The sequence below is a fragment of the Euprymna scolopes genome, chromosome 35 (genome assembly GCF_053919585.1).
Source record: "Euprymna scolopes isolate OS-2025 chromosome 35, ASM5391958v1, whole genome shotgun sequence".
Taxonomy (NCBI): Eukaryota; Metazoa; Mollusca; class Cephalopoda; order Sepiida; family Sepiolidae; genus Euprymna; species Euprymna scolopes.
This window is the reverse complement of record NC_136516.1, coordinates 9,687,703-9,710,631: the sequence shown is the minus strand read 5'-3', so window position 1 is coordinate 9,710,631 and position 22,929 is coordinate 9,687,703.

Genomic DNA, 22,929 nt, shown 5'->3' with positions numbered 1-22,929 from the left:
TAGTAGGATTGGTGATATAGATTGGTAATATGATTCAATGTCAAAAGAAAGAAATTTAATGTTATTTTTATCTTGAATGTTAGAAAACCAGTCGATTACTTGGTTGGAAGATTGCCATAGTAGGTATTTTATTATGGATTTAATTTTGGGGATAATTCTATCTAATATTTTTTTACTAACCAGTCCTATATCTGATTTCGAGGGGCAAATGAGTCTAATAGTAGGGTTTATATTAAAGCTTTGTTTGTGGTCTTTTAAAGTAAATCTCGGGGTACCTGGTACCGTTATTTCTGTGTATTTATCTATTTTAAGTTTAGTTAAAATGTTTTTTGCATCATTGTTTATTTTGTTTAGTGCTGATTTATTTGTTGTTTTATAATTTTTATTAAGTTCCTTATATATTAGATTTTTATATTGTATATAGTCCATTGTGTAGAAATTCCCAGTTTTATCTGCCGGTACTATCAGTTTATTTTGGTGGCTTTTAGAAATAGATTTTGAAAATTTATTTATTTTTTTAAGTGTTGGAGTGATATATTTTTTATTTTTATTAAATTTAATATTTTTAATCAGGTTGATGAAGTCATTTTCAAAATTTTCAGTGTCTTTGTTTCGTTTAGGGTTTTTGTATATTTTTAGTCTGTAGTATTTCGCTGCTTTTCTTTGTTCATTGTCTTGTCTGAGGTTGGTTTCTTTCATTTCTCCAGGTTGTAACCCGCTAAGCTTTATATATATATATATATATATATATATATATATATATATATATATATATATATATATATATATACAGGGAAAAGGGAAAAACTATATCGTAACATGTAAATAAAAAATATACGAAACTAAAGCAAATAGAGAAATGAATAGGTTGACATATAAATAGACACTACAATCTGATATATATATATATATATATATATATATATATATATATATATATATATATATATATATATATATATATATATAGGGAAGACGGAAAAACTATATCGTAACATGTAAATAAAAAAATATACGAAACTAAAGCAAATGGAGAAATGAACAGCTTTACATATATATAGGCACTAAAATTTGAAAGATGCATTTCAGGAGTTGGAGAGTTAATAAATAAATAAATAAATAAATCAATAAAAACGAGTGGGAAATAATTTTAAAAAAGAATAGAAAAACATTAAAAGATTAAATGAATATAAAAATAGGAAATTGTAAAAATATCATCTAAGAATAAGAAATAAAAAAGATGGGATACTAACGCAATTCAAAAGAATAAATGAAGAAAATAAAATGAGGATGAACGAGGTGAGTCTTTTAAAACGATGATTATGAATGTATTTCCATATGAAAGATGTATTTGGCGTCTAAAGTGTAGCTATTTTTGGAATATTTTTAAAGATTATAATGTTTAAATTTGTCCGAACGGTTACGAAACAATTGTAACACATAAAGAAATACATGTTCTTATTTTATATTTTGTTGATTTTGCAAAAAATATTATACGCATGTTCCATTATGAAAGCCGATAATCATGAAGCTTAATTGATTGAGTCAGTTAATATTGATTTTGGTTTTATTGGTATATGAGCATTACCAAATTTTAATATATAAAAAATGTATATATATTAATATATAAAAAAATGTATATATGTATATATATATATATATATATATATATATATATATATATATATATATTTACACGTTTTTAATATAATTTTTTTATTATTTTTAATAAATATATTTTAAAAATAATATATATACTGCTCCCCATGTGGGGGTACCAAATTGGTTAAAGTGAAAATTATTCCCAACTCGCATTTAGGTAAAAATGCACTTTCGTAAATAGTTGAATTCATTCAAAACATATCGCTAAAACCAAAACAAACAACATCTCTCTCTCTCTCTCTCTCTCTCTCTCTCTATATATATATATATATATATATATATATATATATATATATATATATATATATACTGTGTAAGCAAAATCAAAAAAGGTGTTGATGCCAACAAAAAGTATATTTCATTTTACGTTACAATGGTTTCCATGTCCGGTCGACAATTTCAAACATTATATCATTTGAAAATTTTCAAAAACCAGCATTTCTTCAGACTTTATGAGAAAAACACTCTTGACAATAGAACATTGTGGAAATCAGATTTTTTCTATAATGTTTCATTGTTTCTTAAAATACTAATCCTAAATTTATAAAGCTCACTGTAAACACAAAGCATATAACAAACAAAATAAAAATGGCGTAAAAAATAAATTAAAGAGTAATTGCAACTTTTCTTCCATTTTTCAGACTAGTTAATCATGCCCAAATGCATCTTATTTTCTTTAATAGATTGATAGTTTCTATTTCTTCTGACGAGTTAAGGGTAGAATAGTATCATTGATTTATATAATAATTAAGTGAATGATTCACAAACAGTTGCTGTCAAGAAATGTAAATGTCAACAGAATTAAAGGAATAAATTGTACGATGGTCAACATCATCAAATTTGAAATATATACCTTTTCATTTGTTTTATATATATATATATATATATATATATATATATATATATATACATATGTATATATATGTATATATATATGTATGTATGCATGTATATATATATATATGCTCTATTAATTGTGTTTTTTATATATTGATATTTATATAAAACCCTTTTTTCTATTTATTTAAAGAAAAAATTCAATTTTGTTATATATGGGTCGAGGAATTGCATTCATCTGCAAAAGATCTAGCTAATTTGCATATTCTGTTAAACATTCATTTTAATTAATGCCCGATTAGTTTTTTCGGTTTCGATCATCTTTAGTTAACTATTCTGTATAAATATATTCATACAGATATTCTACATAATTTATACTTGCGTAATATTTGGGTAAAAAGGTTATAACAAACACAAACCTCTTTCTATATATATTTATGTATGCGTATATATATTTGTTTGAAAAATTTGACCTACCAAACTCCTCTGTAAGTTTTTGGTCCGCAAACATGAAACTCAATATATAGGGTATTCGAACCCATGCGAAACTTTATATGTTGGTTTTAGCCGAAAGCGGTGCAAAAGTGTGAAAATTACACAAATCCAATTTGCCAGGTGAAGGTCGAACGATAGGATTACGAATATGCATTCGTCACGTAATGTTTGAATCTTTAGACTCGCAGCAAACATGTTTCATAGCTCAGGCCTCAAAGGTAAATCGTAAGCTAAATGTATTGGTTTAGATTCTTTTCTTTTTTTTTCTTTTTAACTTTTTGAATCATAACTATATATTGGGTTCAATATAATCTATATATAAAAGTGAAAATGTCTGTCTGTCTGTGTATGTGTGTGTCTATGTACACTTCCCTACCAAATAGCCCTGTCAGTGTTAAGTCTAGAGACTCCAGATTTGACATAAGGAGTTTTGAGATTTGGGGAAATCTTTTCAGCCGGACATTTGGCTATCAAGGGGTCAAAGTTAAACGATTTGACCTTTGAAAACTCTACCAAACTCTTCCGTCATTTTTGGGTCTAAACACTTGAAATTTTAAATGTAGGTTACTTGGACATAGATTACATTTTTTAATTTAATTTAAGCCCCAAAAAGTAAAGGTTAAGGGGTTAAAATTAGCAAAAAATTGACCTCTGCGGCCTCTATGAAATTACTCAGCCAACTTCTCGTCTAAACATGTGAAATTATACATAAATGGTATTCAGTATAGGGTAAGCTTTTTTAATCGTTTTAGTTCGAAAATTTGAGCTGCCAAGGGGTCAAAGTTCAAAAGATTTGACCTTTGCGGTGTCTAGCAAACTAATCAGCCAATTTTGGGTCTAAACATTTGGAATTTATACATAACGGGTATTCAGGCATGTGGCAAGCATTTTAATCAGTTTTGGGACGAGTATTTCGCTGCTAAAAGGTCAAATTTGAAAGAGTTGGCCTTTGCAGATTCTACCAAATTTCTCCGCCAATTTTGGGTCTAAAGACTTAAAATTTTAGATGTAGGTAACTGTGACTTGTGTAAAACTTTGTATTTTGATATTAGAACAAAATAATGCATATAAAGTGATCAAAATTGAGGTCAAAGTAAAAAAAAAAATGGACCTCTGCGGTCGCTACGAAATTACTCAGCCAAATTTTAGTCTAACCATTTGAAATCTTACATAAAATGTATTCACACGTAGGGCGATTTATCAATAGTACACAGGGCCCGAGCAAAGCCGGGTCGAACAGCTAGTATAATAATAAATACGGAATTTGCATCAATCAAAATATCATATTTAAGCGTATTTTACGACCGGGCAATGCCGGGCGGCCTGCTATTAATAAATATGTGTATTTGTTTTAGTGTAGATCAATTGTACCATAAGTGCCAAAGCAATAGTGATAGATGTGTATTTCATTACAGTCAGCGTACGTTTTGAAACCTTGTGTGGCAGACATGAAACGACGCCCACCCGTGTCTGTACAAGAGAATTGAAAGACAATTCTAAATAAAATATGGCTGACCATAAAAGTCCGTGCGTGCACGCATGCGTATTCTGAATGACATTAATAAAGCAGGGGAGCTAACTCGAACCGAATGAATCGTATTTAATTAAGTTTTATTCAACAAAAAAAAAAACTCTTCAGCTCGATTACTTTTTTAATTACATGTGAAAAGATTTTGCAACGTCAACAAAACAAAAAAACATTATAAACAAACAACAAAACAAAAAAAATTATAAACAAACAACAAAACAAAAAAAAAATTATATACAAACAACAAAACAAAAAAAATTATAAACAAACAACAACAAAAAAATTATAAACAAACAACAAAACAACAAAGAAAATTATAAACAAACAACAAAACAAAAAAAAAATTATAAACAAACAACAAAACAACAAAAAAATATAAACAAACAACAACAAAAAAATTATAAACAAACAACAAAACAAAAAAAAATTATAAACAAACAACAAAAAAAAAACAGAAACAAATAAACAGCGGGTATTAAAATGACAGGTCAGTCGCATAAACAGATATTATGTTAAAATTGATTAGACGAATATTTGCTTTTCTTTCTGTTCGGTAAAAATCAAATATTTAAAAAATGGGAGATTGGTAGGTACGGGCAAAAAATGGGCGGGCAAAAATAGGGGGACCTAGTTTTGAAAGCCGATTCATCATATTTCCTTTTTGTAGGTTTCCGACTACTTTTTAATTGTATTTGAAAGATTAGAGACTAAAGCTAATTTTCTAAGGGAAAAAATATTTGTACACATGAAAAAAAAAATATGAAAATGTTTTCACGGCGAGCTAATCAATTCAGCTAAATTTTGGAAGTTAAATAAATTCATTGTAAAACTCCTTTACAAGATAAATATTAGTTTTCTTGGTCTATTGCAAAGATAATTAGTAAAGTCCTAAGATATTGAATTAAATTAAAAAAAAACACCTTGTATAACTTTTCGGCAAGATAAATATGTATATCTTTTCGACAATATATATACTAGTGAGGGGACGATTTCAATATTTTTCCCGATTCCGATACAATTACCGATCCGTACTAAATTCCCGATTCCGATACAATTACCGATTCCGATTCCGATTCTTTATAAATCTCTAAATATTTTAATACCAAAGTATTATTTTGTCCTGATTACTGTAAAAACACAGCAATCTCTCGACGGAGGCAACCTTTCTAGGGCAATTGCTCTTGACATATCTAAAGCCTTTGATAGGGTATGGCATAAAGGTTTACTTCATAAGATCTCTAACTATGGTATTGCTGGAAATGTCTTCTCAATTATTAAAACATTTCTTTCTGATAGGTTCATAAGAATAGTAGTTGAGGGGCAAAAATCAGAAGCTCACAGTATTAATGCCGGTGTCCCTCAGGGGTCCATCCTGGGCCCAACTCTTTTCCTGATCTACATTAATGATCTTCCGTATCACATCCTTACATCATTTGTAGACATTTATGCTGACGACACTACCATTTATGGTAGCACATCTAAGACAGTAAACGACCAAGTTCTCTCCAATTCTCTCTCCTCTGATCTTGAGCACGTAGTACAATGGGGTAAGGAGTGACTGGTTACTTTTAATGCATCTAAAACCAAGCTTCTCTCTTTACATCATCAACATTCTAATCCACATCTGGCATCAATTGAAATGAATGGCTCTCGTCTTCAGGAGGACTCAAGTTTTGACAAGCTTCTTAGCTTGACCATTACTCCTGATCTTAAATGGAACACGTACATCAAATCTGTTGCCAAGGCCGCTGGAAAAATGGTGGGATCTTTCTATCGATCCGGTAGATATCTCACTGCTGATGCTATTCTCTATCTATATAAGAGCCAGGTACGTCCAAGGATGGAATACTGTTGCCACATCTGGGCAGGAGCTGCTAGAAAGGACTTGGCCTGCCTTGATAGAGTTCAAAATAGACTTCGTAGCCTCGTAGGAGATGTCCTTTTCTCTTCCTTGCAACCTCTATCTCACAGAAGAGATGTTGCGAGTTTGTCTCTGATGTATCGTTATTTTCATGGAAAGTGTTCGACTGAGCTTCAATGTATGGTCCCCCCTCGTCAAACTTTCACAAGAAACACTCGTCTAGCTGTAAAGACTATCAATAATTCCCCCCACTCTTTATCTGTGCCTAAACCTAAACGTAGATTCCATGAACAAAGCCTTTTTATTAGAACTGCACGCCTGTGGAATTGTCTTCCGTTTTCCTGCTTTCCGGCTGACTACAATATGGTTGTGTTCAAGTCTAACGTAAATAAATTCTTGATGAGCCGTTCCATATAAGTTATCAAATTTACCAAATTTTCATTACTAATGATTACTATATTGTCCAATTTCTACTGTACACTCTTTAACCCTTATCCTTGAGTGGCCTCTTGGCCTTGATAATGTGGTGATGCCTATGTAAAAAAAAAAAACACATCCAAAATTTGCCTATATTTTCTCAAACGTAAAAACACACTTGTGAGGGATGCTCTAAAGATTTTGGTCTTACTGGAAGTTTAGATAAATTATTATTTATTATTTTATTATTACTACAAGTAGAGGAAGATATTTTATAAAAACAAAATCAAATAAAATAGATAATTAAAAGAATCGGTTTTGGCATCGGAAAATAGGCTCAAATTTTACCGATTCCGATACCCCAAAAAGCTCTGATTTTTTCGATTCCCGATTCCGATTCCGATTAATCGTCCCAACACTAATAAATGCGTATAACGTTTTGACAATATAATTGCATACACCTTTTCTGGTGTTTATCTAAGGTGTTAGGGTTGTGGTTGTCTTTCAAGGATTTATTTTAATCTCCGGGATCTTACCGATCTTCTCGCGAGTCTTTGCGCTTTGTCTCGCGTGACTTGCCAACAAATAGCTCCATTTCAAACAGATTCCTAATACTTAGGTTCCGATCAAATTACCAATTCCTTCGTAATCGATTGCTGTTCCCGTCAATGTCAATCTAGTTATTTTTGTCCCAAAGACAAAAACCGAAACGTCAAAGGCGTCGCTGAGGTCATGCGAATCAATTTTACAAAAAAGAAGTTGAATCAACTGACTACTACATTTTATCTAATGATACACGAATACTAGCTGAACTAATCATATACGTCGGGTTTCTCAAACTCTCTTCTTCCCGACATCATCTTAACGGGGATATTAGTTTTGTTGTACTATCGACGCCCTTCCACACACCATAACATCTATCTATCTATACATCTATAAAAGTGAAAGTGTCTGTCTGTGTATCTGTGTGTCTGTGTGTGTAAATTTCCCTACGACATAACTCTGTCAATTTTAAGTTTACAGACTCGAAATTTGATATACAGGGTACTGAGATTTGGGAAGTCGATGTGATAGGGGTTCAACCAGAAATTTGGCGATTAAGGGGTCAAAGTTTAACGATTTCACCTTTGAGAATTCTATCAAACTCCTCCGACAATTTTCGATCAAAACACTTAAAATTTAAGATATAGGTTCCTTGAACATGCATCTAACTTAATAACTTGATTTGAGCCCAAAACAATAAATGTTAAGGAGTCATAATAGGGGTCAAATTAAAAGAAAATTGACCCTTTTTTGTTTGTTTTTTTGTTTTGCTCAGCATGCACCCCCAAACACCCGGGCAGCGCCGGGCACCTATGCTAGTATATATATAAAAGTGAATGTGTATGTGTGTGTGTGTATGTGTGTGTGTGTGTGTGTCTGTGTACGCAATATCTCTGTCAATTTTAAGTCTACAGACTCGAAATTTGATATGCAGCGTACTGAGATTTGGGGAAATCGATGTGATTGGTTTTCGGCCAGAAAATTGACGATTAAGGGGTCAAAGTTCAACGATTTGACCTTTGAGAATTCTACCAAACTCCTCCGGCAATTTTGGGTCTAAACACTTGAAATTTTAGATATAGGTTCCTTGGACATTGATCTAACTTGATAACTTAATTTGAGCACAAAACAATAAATGTTAAGGAGTCATAATAGGGGTCAAATTTAAAAAAAAAATTGACCGCTTTTTATTTATTTATTTATTTATTTATTGCTCAACATGCACCTCCAAACACCCGGAAAACGCCGGACTGAAATGCTAGTGTGTTAAAAAGTGAAAAAAAAATAGAGGAAATATGCTATTCCACGGAACAAAGGTACGAGAAGTGGGGTTAATAGAACGACAACGAAGATAAACTTATTCAGCAAGGTACACAAAAAAAAAGTTGAAATAGGATTATTAATCAGGGTGTGGTGGTTACTCGGAGAAAAGAAACAAAATTAAAACATAATTTTATTATTATTATTATTATTATTATTATTATTATTATTATTATTATTATTATCATTATTATTATTATTATTATTATTATTATTATTATTATTAATCGATTAAACACGAAATTAAAAAAAAAATCAATAATGTAAAATTCAAAACTAAATGGAATGTTTACAAAAATCCTATTTGCAAAAACAATGACATTAAATTCACCAGAATACATTTCGGTTTCTTCGAAAACAATTAGCCATTATAATTTGTTATAATTAAAATAAAAACGAATTACTTTGTGATAATTTAAAAGTAATTTGAACGCATTAAAACTGTAAAATCGACAGTTATTTCTGACTTTTACGTTAAAATTCTTAATAAATTCTACTAAAAGATTAAAAGTTTTGAAAGCTATTTAATCGAAAATATTCATAAATTGGGATTGATTAGTTGTAGTTTGATAGCAACTTAGTTTAATTAATAATTTAAATACATACGAGGTTCCTTCAATAAGTTTCCAGACTTTTTCGTGTGGACATTTTTATTGATAGTACACACATGAAACTCTAGTCCTCTTCGAAGTAATCTCGTCAGGTTGCAATGCACTTATTTTACCGCTCCAATAACCTCTGGAAAGCCCCATGGAACCCTATTGTCTTGTCGTGTAAATCACTTATGTCACAGCCTCTTTCATCATTTAATTTGTATCATAATGACAGCTTCTAAGGTTTTTCATGAGCTTAGGGAATAACCAAAAGTCCTAGAGAGCAAGGTTTGAACTATAGGGAGGGTAAGAATCTGAATTGATCGGCTCGACCATCTTCCTGCTGTCATGACAACGTCTTTCTTTTGGATCATCTCTGAGTAGCTTTGAGCCAAACTTCGCGCACATCTTCTGTATCTTCACTCTTCACTTCTATGCCAATAATTGTGTGTACAGTTCCCACACTGACATCAAACCATGCACTTATTTTCTATGGACACACGACAATCCTTATCCATGAAATTCTTTATTTGGCCAATCAACTCTGGTGTCCTGACTGCCTTACTCCTTCCACACTTTTTATCATCTTCCTTTACACGCTCCTTGCTTTCCTTGAATCTCTTATGCCACTCAAAAACTGATGCGCGTTGTTTCAAAGACAGCCTGAAGGATTCCATGTTTCTGTGCCATTTTATTACATATCATTCTTCTAGAATGTGCTTTTTTGAAATTCATCAGTTGTAACAATCAGGCTTTAGTAGAGTGTATTCCAATTCCTGCTGTAGCTGTTCATTTGAAGCTGAATTTGGTCAGTCATTTCATAAGCTGTATAGCAATAACATACTGAATTTTCAAGAGTCTACGACAATGTTAAATGGCAAGTGTTCGTCTGAGCTCCAATCTCTGGTCCCTCCCCTCGCCAATCTTTTACGATAAACACCCGTCCAGCTAAACCCACTCTTTATCTGTGCGAAAGCTAAAACGTAGATTCCATGAAAAAAACTTCTTTCTTAGAAGTGCACGCCTGTGTCCCACCTGACTACAACTTGGATGTCTTCAAGTCCAACATAAACAAATTCCTGGTGAACCGCTCCCTTAATAAGACACTTTATCAAATCTCCAATACTAACGATTGCTACGATACTATCCCATTGATTACTGTACACGCAATAACCCTTATCCCCGAGTGGCTTCCGGGCCTTGATAAGTGGTGACTACCTTGTAAAAAAAATGCCTGTACAAAAAAGTCTGAAAACTTATTGTCACGATTAAATTTAATTCAATATATGAAGATATGTTTGCTCCATGATAAAAGCGTTGTTTAAGTGCAAATTCAAAATGTAAGTTTTAAGTTTAAGATTGTAAAAATAAAAACAAAACAAACAGTAATTTGTTTGTAAATCGAATTTTTCGGCGTAATCACATTTCGTCAGGATAGACACAGTCCCCCCCCCCATCTTTTTTTATTCCTTGTGCCATTAAGAAACACAAGACCTGTTCAGTGTTATCAACGGTGATTTTTAAATGTCCGGGTCGGGAGATTCGCGTCGTTGCGCGTGGAAAGATATATTTAGAATTAGTTTTACAACAGTCAGAATTTAGAAGTTATTGATTTGACACGAGAGGACAAACTCGCAACGTCTCTTCTGTGAGAAAGAGGTTGCGGGAAGAGAAAAGGACATCCCCTACGAGGCTACAAAGTCTATTTTGAACTCGATCAAGGCAGGATAAGTCCTTTCTAGCAACTCCTGCCCAGATGTGGCAACAGTATTCAATCATTGGACGTATTTGGTTCTCATATAGATAGAGAATTGTATCAGCAGTGAGATATCTACTAGAGCGATAGAAGGATCCCACCATTTTTTCAGCGGTCTTGGCAATGGATTGTTGCCAATGTCGCTGGAAAGATGGTGGGATCCTTCTACCGCTCCAGAAGATATTTCACTACTGATGCAATTCTCTATCTATATAAAAGCCAAGTATGTGTAAGGATGGAACTTTGCTGCCATATCTGGGCAGGAGCTGCTAAAAACAGCCTATCCTGCCTTGACAGAGTACAAAATAGACTTCGTGGCTTAGTGAGGGATGGCCTTTTCTCTACCCTGCAACCTCTCTACCACAGAAGAGACGTTGCGAGCCTATCCTTTTTTTATCGTTATTTCCATGGCAGGTGCTCGTCTGAACTCCAATCTCTGGTCCCCCCTCGCCAATCTTTCACGAAAAACACCCGTCTAGCTGAATCCACTGTGAAAAATTTCCCCCACTCTTTATCTGTGCATAACTCAAAACGTAGATTCCATGAACAAAGCTTCTTTCGTAGAACTGCACGCCTGTGGAACTCTGTTCCGTATGACTGCTTCCCACCTGACTATAACTTGGATGTCTTCAAGTCCAACGTTAACAAATTCCTAATGAACCGCCCCCTTAAGTAAACACTTCATCAAATCTCCACACTAACGTAATGTACTTGCAATAACCCTTATCCCTGAGTGGCTTCCGGGCCTTGATAAGTGGTGACCACCGTGTAAAAAAAAAAAAAATTTAATGCATGCGTTCCATTTAAGATCAGGAGTAAAGGTCAAGCCCAGAAGCTTGTCAAAACATGAGACCTCCTCAAGACGAGAGCCATTCATTTCAATTGGTCTCTATATGAGTCGATTTATATGTAACTTTTAGCTTAACTCTCGCTCGATCTCGCAGAAAGATATCTTTTCTGAACGTCGGTGTCCTTTCCCCGGCTGACTTCGGAGCTGAGTGTAACACACCTTAAGGTAGGTACCATGGCTTTGAATTTGGCTAGTCTGAATGCGAGGGGCTTGAGATCATCGGGCCGGGCGGCTCGCCTCCGGCACGACCTCTTGTCCCTGGGAGTGGATGTCGCTGCGATTCAGGAGACGCATTTCGTTTCCTCTGTGGACTGTCAGGTGCTGGCCCGAGACTTTGAGGTTTTCTCAGCATATGGCAGCCCGCGGGGGAAGGGAGTTTCCGTGCTGGTTAAACGTACCCTGTCGGCGACGGTCGACGTTGTCCATAGAGATGCAGTGGGTAGGCTGGTTGTGGCCGATGTTGCCGTAAAAGATTCTGTGTTTCGGGTGATTGCGGTTCATGCGCCCAGCACCGCTCGTGAGAGGGTCTCATTCTTCAGTCAGCTTGACGCGTTTGTAGATTGTCGGAAGCGGGTAGTGCTAATGGGGGATTGGAATTCCATCTTAGACCCCGACATAGATAAGGTAGGAGGCGGAGCTAGAGGATCGGAGAGGTGCGAGTCCAGCCTGGCTGATCTGATGGCTAGATGCGGTCTGGTCGACAGGTTTCGGGTCGAGCATCCAGGGCGGGAGATGTGGACGTGGACCAATAGTGTTTCCTCCTATCCAAATACTTATTTGGACAGGATGTTAGTTAGGAGAGGCGAAGTAGACTTCTTATCTTGTCCCACGTTCACTTGGCTAGGCCAGACGGACCATAAATTAGTTATGGCCCGGCTGAAGCTAGGAAATAGGCCTAAGTTAGCGGGGTACTGGAAGTTAAACACCTCCCTTCTGGAGAGACAAGACTTCCAAGATCAGTTAAGAGAATTGATTAAAAAGGCACTAGTGGGGGCGGTTACCGGGAGTAAGTGGTGGTTAGGTCTCAAAGCCAAGATCAGAAGCTTCTCCGTCAAGTATGCCCAGCGCCTCGCACTAGATAAGGCCAAGACGAAGAAGAAGCTAGAGCAGAAACTAGCCCAGGCTACCGGGGAGGGTGATAGGGTTAGTCAGGAACTAGCTAAGCAGGACCTTCTACGCGAGACTAGCGAGCGTTACGAAGGCCAAGTAGTTAGAGCTAGGCTTAGAAAGATAGGCAACGAAGCAGTCAATTCTGATGCAGACGTGCGCCGTGAGGTTTCTAGGCGTGGCTCGGACAAATATATTGCAAAAATCAAACATCCGAATGGACGCACCCTGGAATCGACTCGGGAGATCTGCGAGGGGTTTCGAGAACATTTCGAGGAGCGTTTTACGCAGCAGCCCGATCTTCCGGTCCTTGAGTTTAGCGACTATTTGGCCGACTCTCCCCGCCTCGAGGCGGCTAGAGCGGCTGGTTGCGAGGGCCGGGTGACGGAGCAGGAGGTCTTTACTGCGCTGAAGCAGGTCAGCTGTGACAGATCGCCAGGACTTGATGGTCTGCCATACGAACTGTACTTGAGGCTGTCGCCCATGTTTCTGCCTCTTCTGACGGATATGTTCAACCATTGGTTTGCTCAGGGATCCATCCCAGGGCAGGTGACCAAGGGAGTGATCACATTGCTGAAGAAAGGTGACGGGCATGGAGGGGAAGAGTTAGATGACTACAGGCCCATAACTCTGCTAAACACAGAGTTGAAGATTTTGGCCAAGGTCCTGTCGAATCGGCTGCAGGTTGTTATCGACGAGTTGGTTGAACCAGAACAGAACTACGCTGTGAAGGGGAGATCGATTCAGAACAACTTGCACCTGATCCGCATGATCCTAGAGGGGGGAATAGATGACGACACAGAAGCCGCGCTGATAAACTTAGATCAGTCCAAAGCTTTCGATAGGGTCGACCATCGTTTCCTGGCATCTGTCTTAGAGGCCGCCGGTTTTAAACCGGACTTTTGCAAGTGGATCTCCATAATGTATCGGCAGCCCATGGCTGTCGTGCAAGTGAACGGAAAGCGCTCGAAACCCTTTGTTATCTCTCGGTCGGTTCGTCAGGGTTGTCCGCTGTCGCCCCTGCTTTATGTCCTGGCTTTGGAGCCTCTTCTCCGCAAGCTGAGACATGGGGAGGCAAATTCGGCCCTGCGCGGAATGGCTCTGCCTGGCGGCTCAGCTGCCAAGGTATCCGCGTTCGCCGATGATGTCACGATCTTCGTGTCGGGCTCCAGAGACATTGAGGTCGTGTCGGAGGCACTCACACAGTACGAAAGAATTACAGGGGCCAAGATAAACCGCAACAAGTCGGTAGGACTGCGGTTGGGCGCATGGAGTGGCAACGCAAACCTCCCTGCGCCCTTCAGCTGGACAGATGGCCCGGTCCGGATCCTCGGCGTGTGGTTCGGACCGGGTCTCCAGCTTGACAAGAATTGGTTGGAGGTACGGTCAAAGGTGGAGGCTGCAGTCAGTTCGTGGCTTCCTAGGAAACTTTCCTTAAAGGGTAGAGCTGAGGCGTGCGCCACTTACGTCTTTCCTCTCATCCTTTACCGACTGGCCGTACTTCCCCTGCCTGCACAACACCTAAAAGCTCTCGTCGAACTCTTGTCCTCGCTCCTTTGGGACAGAGGAAGACACTGGGTGAGCAGACAGGTCTGTATTCAACGTCCGTGTGAGGGAGGCTTGGGAATGCCGGACTTGAAGTGTCATCGAGATGCTGAGAGACTGGCCTTCCTGAGCAACTATATGCAGGAGGACCAACCGTGGCACCCCGTGGTTACTGCCGCCTTCCCCGACCTCGTTCTCGACCCTTCCATCGAGAGCCGTCGCAGGCCGCGGGGAGAATCTGCCTACATGAAAGAGTGCCGAGCCGCGCTAAAACGACTACCAAGGTCCAGTGACCTTGTGACTGCTACCCGTAGGGAACTCCACAGGGATCTAGTGAGGGAGGCCGCTGACGACCCGCTATGCGCGCGTTTGGGGTGGCAGCAGAGTGAGATCCGCTCCGCGTGGAGCTGGGCGCCAGGTTCGAGTCATCTGAACAATTCGGAGTTCTCTCTGACCTGGCGATTGGCCCGAAATGCACTTCCACTCAACAACATACAATGCAGTTCTGGGTTTCTGGAGTCGCCCGATTGTCCCCGTTGTGGGACAACGGCTGTGGAAACTACGGATCACGCTTTCTTTGATTGCCGCGAACTCCGCCAGTACTGGTCGTATGTCAGTGGGGTGACGGCTCGCATCGATCCTGAGCATCCTCGCCCAATTACTGTATCCAATGTTGTGGACAACGTGAGGCCGCCGTGGGACCGGGAAAGACAAATGGTCTACGTTACGATTCTGGCCGTGGCGAGAATGGTGATTTGGACGTCGCGTCTGCAAGGTTGCCGGGGGGTGTTGTCTTTTTCTGATCAAGATCTGATCGCGTTCTTTAAACACCAACTACGGGTGAAGATCAGATGTGATAGAAGAAGGCTGCATCGCGCGGCATTTGACAGAAGATGGATACATGTGGCAAGTCTGTGTGTACGAAGAGGAGCCAAATTCGAATACGTGTTCCCCGCCTAGGTGTGGAACGCGCAGTTCTGTAAAGTTAAATTAAACAAGTAGTCTCTCAGCTAGCTGAGTGTGTGTTCCATCCCTCCCCGATTAGGAAGCCTCCAAGATCCCCATCCCCTCTTACCTGCAATTTTTGTTTTTTCACCCCTTCCTCTAAATTTTACCCATCTTGGAGAAAAAGAAATACAAACTAACCTCCATCCCTTACCCACAAAATTTTCTTTTCTCCATTCACCCCCATCTAGAGGGCATCCCCACCTAGAGACTGACCCGCAGAAGCGAGGTTCCTTTTACAAACCTAGTGGAACGGGCAGTCTATCAACTAGACGGGGTTGGGAGGGTCCTACTAATCACCTTTTGTTTTTTCTTCCCCCTCCCTCGACACAAATGAATTATTGTTACCATTTTATTGTTATCTTTTTTGTTTTTACACGTCAATAAAAAATGTTTTAAAAATTGGGAGTTACTAGGACGTCCCCCAAGATGAAAGGGTGAATGCGGTATTATGGTGAAAGAAGATACTAGCTGGGAGAAACTTTTGACTTTGTTTAGTTCTGGAGCGACAAGGATGACCAACGACCCCCAAAATCCCCCCCTTTTGAGTTGGCCATGTGCCTAAGTTTTTTGTTCACCGTTAATTTTACTGTATTTTTTTAACATGAATAAAAGATTTAATATCTCAAAGTGTAGTATCTGTTCCGGCAGATGCTGCAAGCTATGACTAGCTATGACTAGCAAAGACCAGATGTGGGGGCAACCCCACATGCCTGACCATTAACCAGCTCCCATTTCCCACCTCTCGGGAGCTGGTCCCCTTTTTCCCTTCCCCCTCCCTTCACTCCTCACATTAAAAATCGGCCTTGTGCCTAATTTGCTCGGTGGGGGAGCAAATAAATACCATCTGTTCCGGCAGATGCTGCAAGCTATGACTAGCTATGACTAGCAAAGACCAGATGTGGGGGCAACCCCACATGCCTGACCATTAACCAGCTCCCATTTCCCACCTCTCGGGAGCTGGTCCCCTTTTTCCCTTCCCCCTCCCTTCACTCCTCACATTAAAAATCGGCCTTGTGCCTAATTTGCTCGGTGGGGGAGCAAATAAATACCATCTGTTCCGACAGATGCTGCACTTAAGATAATTTGTACCAGTCAATGGAGGGGAAACCCTCTATACTGGGACAATTATTATTTTTGGTAACCAGAGTGCCCCCTTTTTGCCTACTTTTAGGGGAGCTGGTTTTTACCTCACATTAAAAACGGCCTTGTGCCTAATTTGCTCAGTGGGGGAGCAAATAAATACCATCTGTTCCGACAGATGCTGCAAGCTATGACTAGCTATGACTAGTAAAGACCAGATGTGAGGGCAACCCCACATGCCTGACCTTTAACCAGCTCCCATTTCCCACCTCTCGGGAGTTAGTCCCCTTTTTCCCTTCCCCCTCCCTTCACTCCTCACATTAAAAATCGGCCTTGTGCCTAATTTGCTCGGTGGGGGAGCAAATAAATACCATCTGTTCCGGCAGATGCTGAACTTAAGATAATTTGTACCAGTCAATGGAGGGGAAACCCTCTATACTGGGACAATTATTATTTTTGGTAACCAGAGTGCCCCCTTTTTGCCTACTTTTAGGGGAGCTGGTTTTTTACCTCACATTAAAAACGTCCTTGTGCCTAATTTGCTCAGTGGGGGAGCAAATAAATACCATCTGTTCCTGCAGATACTGCACTTAAGATAATTTGTACCAGTCAATGGAGGGGAAACCCTCTATACTGGGACAATTATTATTTTGGTAACCAGAGTGACCCATTTTAGGGAAGCTGGTTTTTACCTCACATTAAAAACGGCCTTGTGCCTAATTTGCTCAGTGGGGGAGCAAATAAATACCATCTGTTCCGGCAGATACTACAAGCAGAGACCAGATGTGGGGGCAACCCTACATACCTGACCTTTAACCAGCTCCCATTTCCCACCTCTCGGGAGCTGGTCCCCTTTTTCACTTCCCCCTCTCTTCACTCCTCACATTAAAAATTGGCCTTGTGCCTAATTTGCTCGGTGGGGGAGCAAATAAATACCATCTGTTCCGGCAGATACTGCAAGCTATGACTAGCTATGACTAGCAAAGACCAGATGTGGGGGCAACCCCACATGCCTGACCATTAACCAGCTCCCATTTCCCACCTCTCGGGAGCTGGTCCCCTTTTTCCCTTCCCACTCCCTTCACTCCTCACATTAAAAATCGGCCTTGTGCCTAATTTGCTCGGTGGGGGAGCAAATAAATACCATGTGTTCCGGCAGATACTGCAAGCTATGACTAGCTATGACTAGCAAAGACCAGATGTGGGGGCAACCCCACATGCCTGACCTTTAACCAGCTCCAATTTCCCACCTCCCGGGAGCTGGTCCCCTTTTCCCTTCCCCGTCCCTTCACTCCTCACATTAAAAATTGGCCTTGTGCCTAATTTGCTCGATGGGGGAGCAAATAAATACCATCTGTTCCGGCAGATACTGCAAGCAAAGACCCTATGTGGGGGCGACCCCACGGATAAGAACTTGGTCAATGTAGGGGCAACCCTTCATACCAATTGTCACCATCCAGCTCCCCTACTCCCCGGGGAGTTGGTCCCCATTTTCCCTTCACTCCTCACATAAAAAATCGGCCTTGTGCCTAATTTGCTCGGTGGGGGAGCAAATAAATACCATCTGTTCCGGCAGATACTGCAAGCAAGGACCAGATGTGGGGGCAACCCCACATGCCTGACCTTTAACCAGCTCCCATTTCCCACCTCTCGGGAGCTGGTCCCCTTTTACCTTCCCCCTCCCTTCACTCCTCACATTAAAAATCGGCCTTGTGCCTAATTTGCTCGGTGGGGGAGCAAATAAATACCATCTGTTCCAGCAGATGCTGCAAGCTGTGACTGGCTATGACTGGCAGAAGCCGGATGTGGGGGCGGCCCCACGTGCCTGACCATTAACCAGCTCCCGTTTCCCACCTCTCGGGAGCTGGTCCCCTTTTTCCTTTCCCCCTCCCTTCACTCCTCACATTAAAAATCGGCCTTGTGCCTAATTTGCTCGGTGGGGGAGCAAATAAATATCATCTGTTCCGGCAGATACTGCAAGCTATGACTAGCTATGACTAGCAAAGACCAGATGTGGGGGATACCCCACATGTCTGACCTTTAACCAGCTCCCATTTCCCACCTCTCGGGAGCTGGTACCCTTTTCCCCTTCCCCCTCCCTTCACTCCTCACATTAAAAATCGGCCTTGTGCCTAATTTGCTCGGTGGAGGAGCAAATAAATATCATCTGTTCCGGCAGATACTGAAGGCTATGACTAGCTATGACTAGCAAAGACCAGATGTGGGGGCAACCCCACATGTCTGACCTTTAACCAGCTCCCATTTCCCACCTCTCGGGAGCTGGTCCCCTTTTCCCCTTCCCCCTCCCTTCACTCCTCACATTAAAAATCGGCCTTGTGCCTAATTTGCTCGGTGGGGGAGCAAATAAATATCATCTGTTCCGGCAGATACTGCAGGCTATGACTAGCTATTACTAGCAAAGACCAGATGTGGGGTCAACCCCACATGCTTGACCTTTAACCAGCTCCCATTTCCCACATCTCGGGAGCTGGTCCCCTTTTTCCCATCACCTCCCTTCACTCCTCACATTAAAAATCGGCCTTGTGCCTAATTTGCTCGGTGGGGGAGCAAATAAATATCATCTGTTCCGGCAGATACTGCAGGCTAGGACTAGCTATGACTAGCAAAGACCAGATGTGGGGGCAACCCCACATGCCTGACCATTAACCAGCTCCCATTTCCCACCTCTCGGGAGCTGGTCCCCTTTTTCCCTTCCCCCTCCCTTCACTCCTCACATTAAAAATCGGCCTTGTGCCTAATTTGCTCAGTGAGGGAGCAAATAAATACCATCTGTTCCGGCAGATACTGCAAGCAAAGACCAGATGTGGGGGCAACCCCACATGCCTGACCTTTAACCAGCTCCCATTTCCCACCTCTCGGGAGCTGGTCCCCTTTTTCCCTTCCCCCTCCCTTCACTCCTCACATTAAAAATCGGCCTTGTGCCTAATTTGCTCGGTGGGGGAGCAAATAAATATCATCTGTTCCGGCAGATACTGCAAGCTATGACTAGCTATGACTAGCAAAGACCAGATGTGGGGGCAACCCCACATGTCTGACCTTTAACCAGCTCCCATTTCCCACCTCTCGGGAGCTGGTACCCTTTTCCCCTTCCCCCTCCCTTCACTCCTCACATTAAAAATCGGCCTTGTGCCTAATTTGCTCGGTGGAGGAGCAAATAAATATCATCTGTTCCGGCAGATACTGAAGGCTATGACTAGCTATGACTAGCAAAGACCAGATGTGGGGGCAACCCCACATGTCTGACCTTTAACCAGCTCCCATTTCCCACCTCTCGGGAGCTGGTCCCCTTTTCCCCATCCCCCTCCCTTCACTCCTCACATTAAAAATCGGCCTTGTGCCTAATTTGCTCGGTGGGGGAGCAAATAAATATCATCTGTTCCGGCAGATACTGCAGGCTATGACTAGCTATTACTAGCAAAGACCAGATGTGGGGTCAACCCCACATGCTTGACCTTTAACCAGCTCCCATTTCCCACATCTCGGGAGCTGGTCCCCTTTTTCCCATCACCTCCCTTCACTCCTCACATTAAAAATCGGCCTTGTGCCTAATTTGCTCGGTGGGGGAGCAAATAAATATCATCTGTTCCGGCAGATACTGCAGGCTAGGACTAGCTATGACTAGCAAAGACCAGATGTGGGGGCAACCCCACATGCCTGACCATTAACCAGCTCCCATTTCCCACCTCTCGGGAGCTGGTCCCCTTTTTCCCTTCCCCCTCCCTTCACTCCTCACATTAAAAATCGGCCTTGTGCCTAATTTGCTCAGTGAGGGAGCAAATAAATACCATCTGTTCCGGCAGATACTGCAAGCAAAGACCAGATGTGGGGGCAACCCCACATGCCTGACCTTTAACCAGCTCCCATTTCCCACCTCTCGGGAGCTGGTCCCCTTTTTCCCTTCCCCCTCCCTTCACTCCTCACATTAAAAATTGGCCTTGTGCCTAATTTTCTCGGTGGGGGAGCAAATAAATACCATCTGTTCCGGCAGATACTGCAAGCAAAGACCATATGTGGGGGCGACCCAACATATAAGACCTTGGTCAATGTAGGGGAAACCCTTCATACCAATTGTCACTATCCAGCTCCCCTACTCCCCGGGGAGCTGGTCCTCATTTTCCCTTCATTCCTCACATTAAAAATCGGCCTTGTGCCTTATTTGCTCGGTGGGGGAGCAAATAAATACCATCTGTTCCGGCAGATACTGCAAGCAAAGACCAGATGTGGGGGCAACCCCACATGCCTGACCTTTAACCAGCTCCCATTTCCCACCTCTCGGGAGCTGGTCCCCTTTTCCCTTCCCCCTCCTTTCACTCCTCACATTAAAAATTGGCCTTGTGCCTAATTTGCTCGGTGGGGGAGCAAATAAATACCATCTGTTCTGGCAGATACTGCAAGCAAAGACCATATGTGGGGGCGACCCCACATATAAGACCTTGGTCAATATAGGGCCAACCCTTCACACAAATTGTCACTATCCAGCTCCCCTACTCCCCGAGGAGTTGGTCCCCATTTCCCCCTCACTCCTCACATTAAAAATCGGCCTTGTGCCTAATTTGCTCGGTGGGGGAGCAAATAAATACTATCTGTTCTTCAGATGCTGCACTTCCATTTCTTGTTCTCTTTCGGCGGAGGAGAAATCCTTCACGCCTGAGACAATTTTTTATTTTTGTTCCTTTTCTCCACGTTAAAAAACGACCCTGGTGTCTAACTCTGTCCCGTGGGGAGGCATTGTAAATAGGGGCACACCGCATAGCAGAAGATCATTTGAACTCGATGAAGAGTGTTTCAAACTACTTTTGTAGTCGTGAATTTGCCGAAAAAAAAAAACTGCGATCATAAAACGATTCACAATCATCTTCATTAAATAGGATTTTTGTTTAAATAAAAGTCTACGACAAAAACGCTACGAACTTATTCCCCAACTCAATATAAGCTAAACGTAACTTAAAGTAAACTAATTGCCCAGATAAATGAGACTTGCGTCTGTTGTTATGCACGAAAGACCTTTTTTTTTCCAGGTGCACCGACGTCAGGACACAAACCATTCGAGGACACGGTGACGAAATGCGAAGAAATTATAAAAGGTACGTTCTGCTTCGCTTTTATAAACCCCTCAAAAGGGCTGATGTGTCGTAAAGTGAACATTGACACGTAAGATAAACAGACACTCCTCCCCCTCACGTAACACTAGTTTTAGAAACTATACGTGAAGAAGGTCGGAGGTTACATCGGCTGAAACGTTGTGAGAATCACACCCAAAATGAGAATACTAGTACGAATTATACAATTAATAAAACGTACAAATTCTTAACGAAGAAATTTTGAAACATAAACTATACTTTTTTTCAAGTGGCATTATGCATTGTCCGGGGTGATTTCCGTGAGAAAAAAAAATAATTAGTAACGATCATCACTTCTCCATTTAACATAACAACCCGTTTATTAATGTCATAATATCGCATTAGAACGGGCCCTTCGTAGGACACTGTGCACTAGTATGTGTAAATCGATAAAATATTAAGATAGGTTTCCTTTTCTGGAGGAACAAAGCGAAACTATTGATAGATCGCACCATCGGCTTATCGTGTTCTTCGTGTTTTTTTTAATTTGTTTTTTGCTTTTTTTTTCGAGTAAATTTTAATGTCATCAGTAAAATTAAGGTATTCGTTTTTAACAACAATTTTAATCGATTCGCAAATCGCGGTCGAAAGTAAGCAATCATCGACTGCGATCCCAGAAATCGATATTGCCATTAAGGATGATGAAACCTATTAATAAAAGCACGTGTAACACAATATTCTGTCATTTAACGCGATAAGAAAAAACACGGCTGTTTTTTTTGTTTTGTTTTTTTGTATTTCAGCTGCGTTTAAAAGACTGACGACTCCACAGATATAATAAAACAATACACCTTCATCATCGCTGACGGTTACGAGTGGTTGGTTGTGAGAAGGAAAATACACGCACGGGAATTCGTCGGGTTGATTCTTCTCAGGTCCAAATCGTTCTCCAACAACGATATTTGTTTCGATTGTTCTTATTAACTTGCCTCCCCACGAGGACAGAGTTAGATGCAAGGTAGAGTTTTAACGTGGGGAAAATCTAGCCCCCAAAAAGGGGCATTCTGGATAGGAACAAAAATAAAAAAATTGTCACAGTCAAAAAGAAAGAGTTTCTCCTCTGCTGACCGAAAACAGAACGGCTGAAGTGTAGTATCAGAACAGATACTACACCTTATTTCTATTTATATAGTTTATTCATTTGTAAAAATTACATTTAATGTTTGTACAATTAAAGTAACATTCA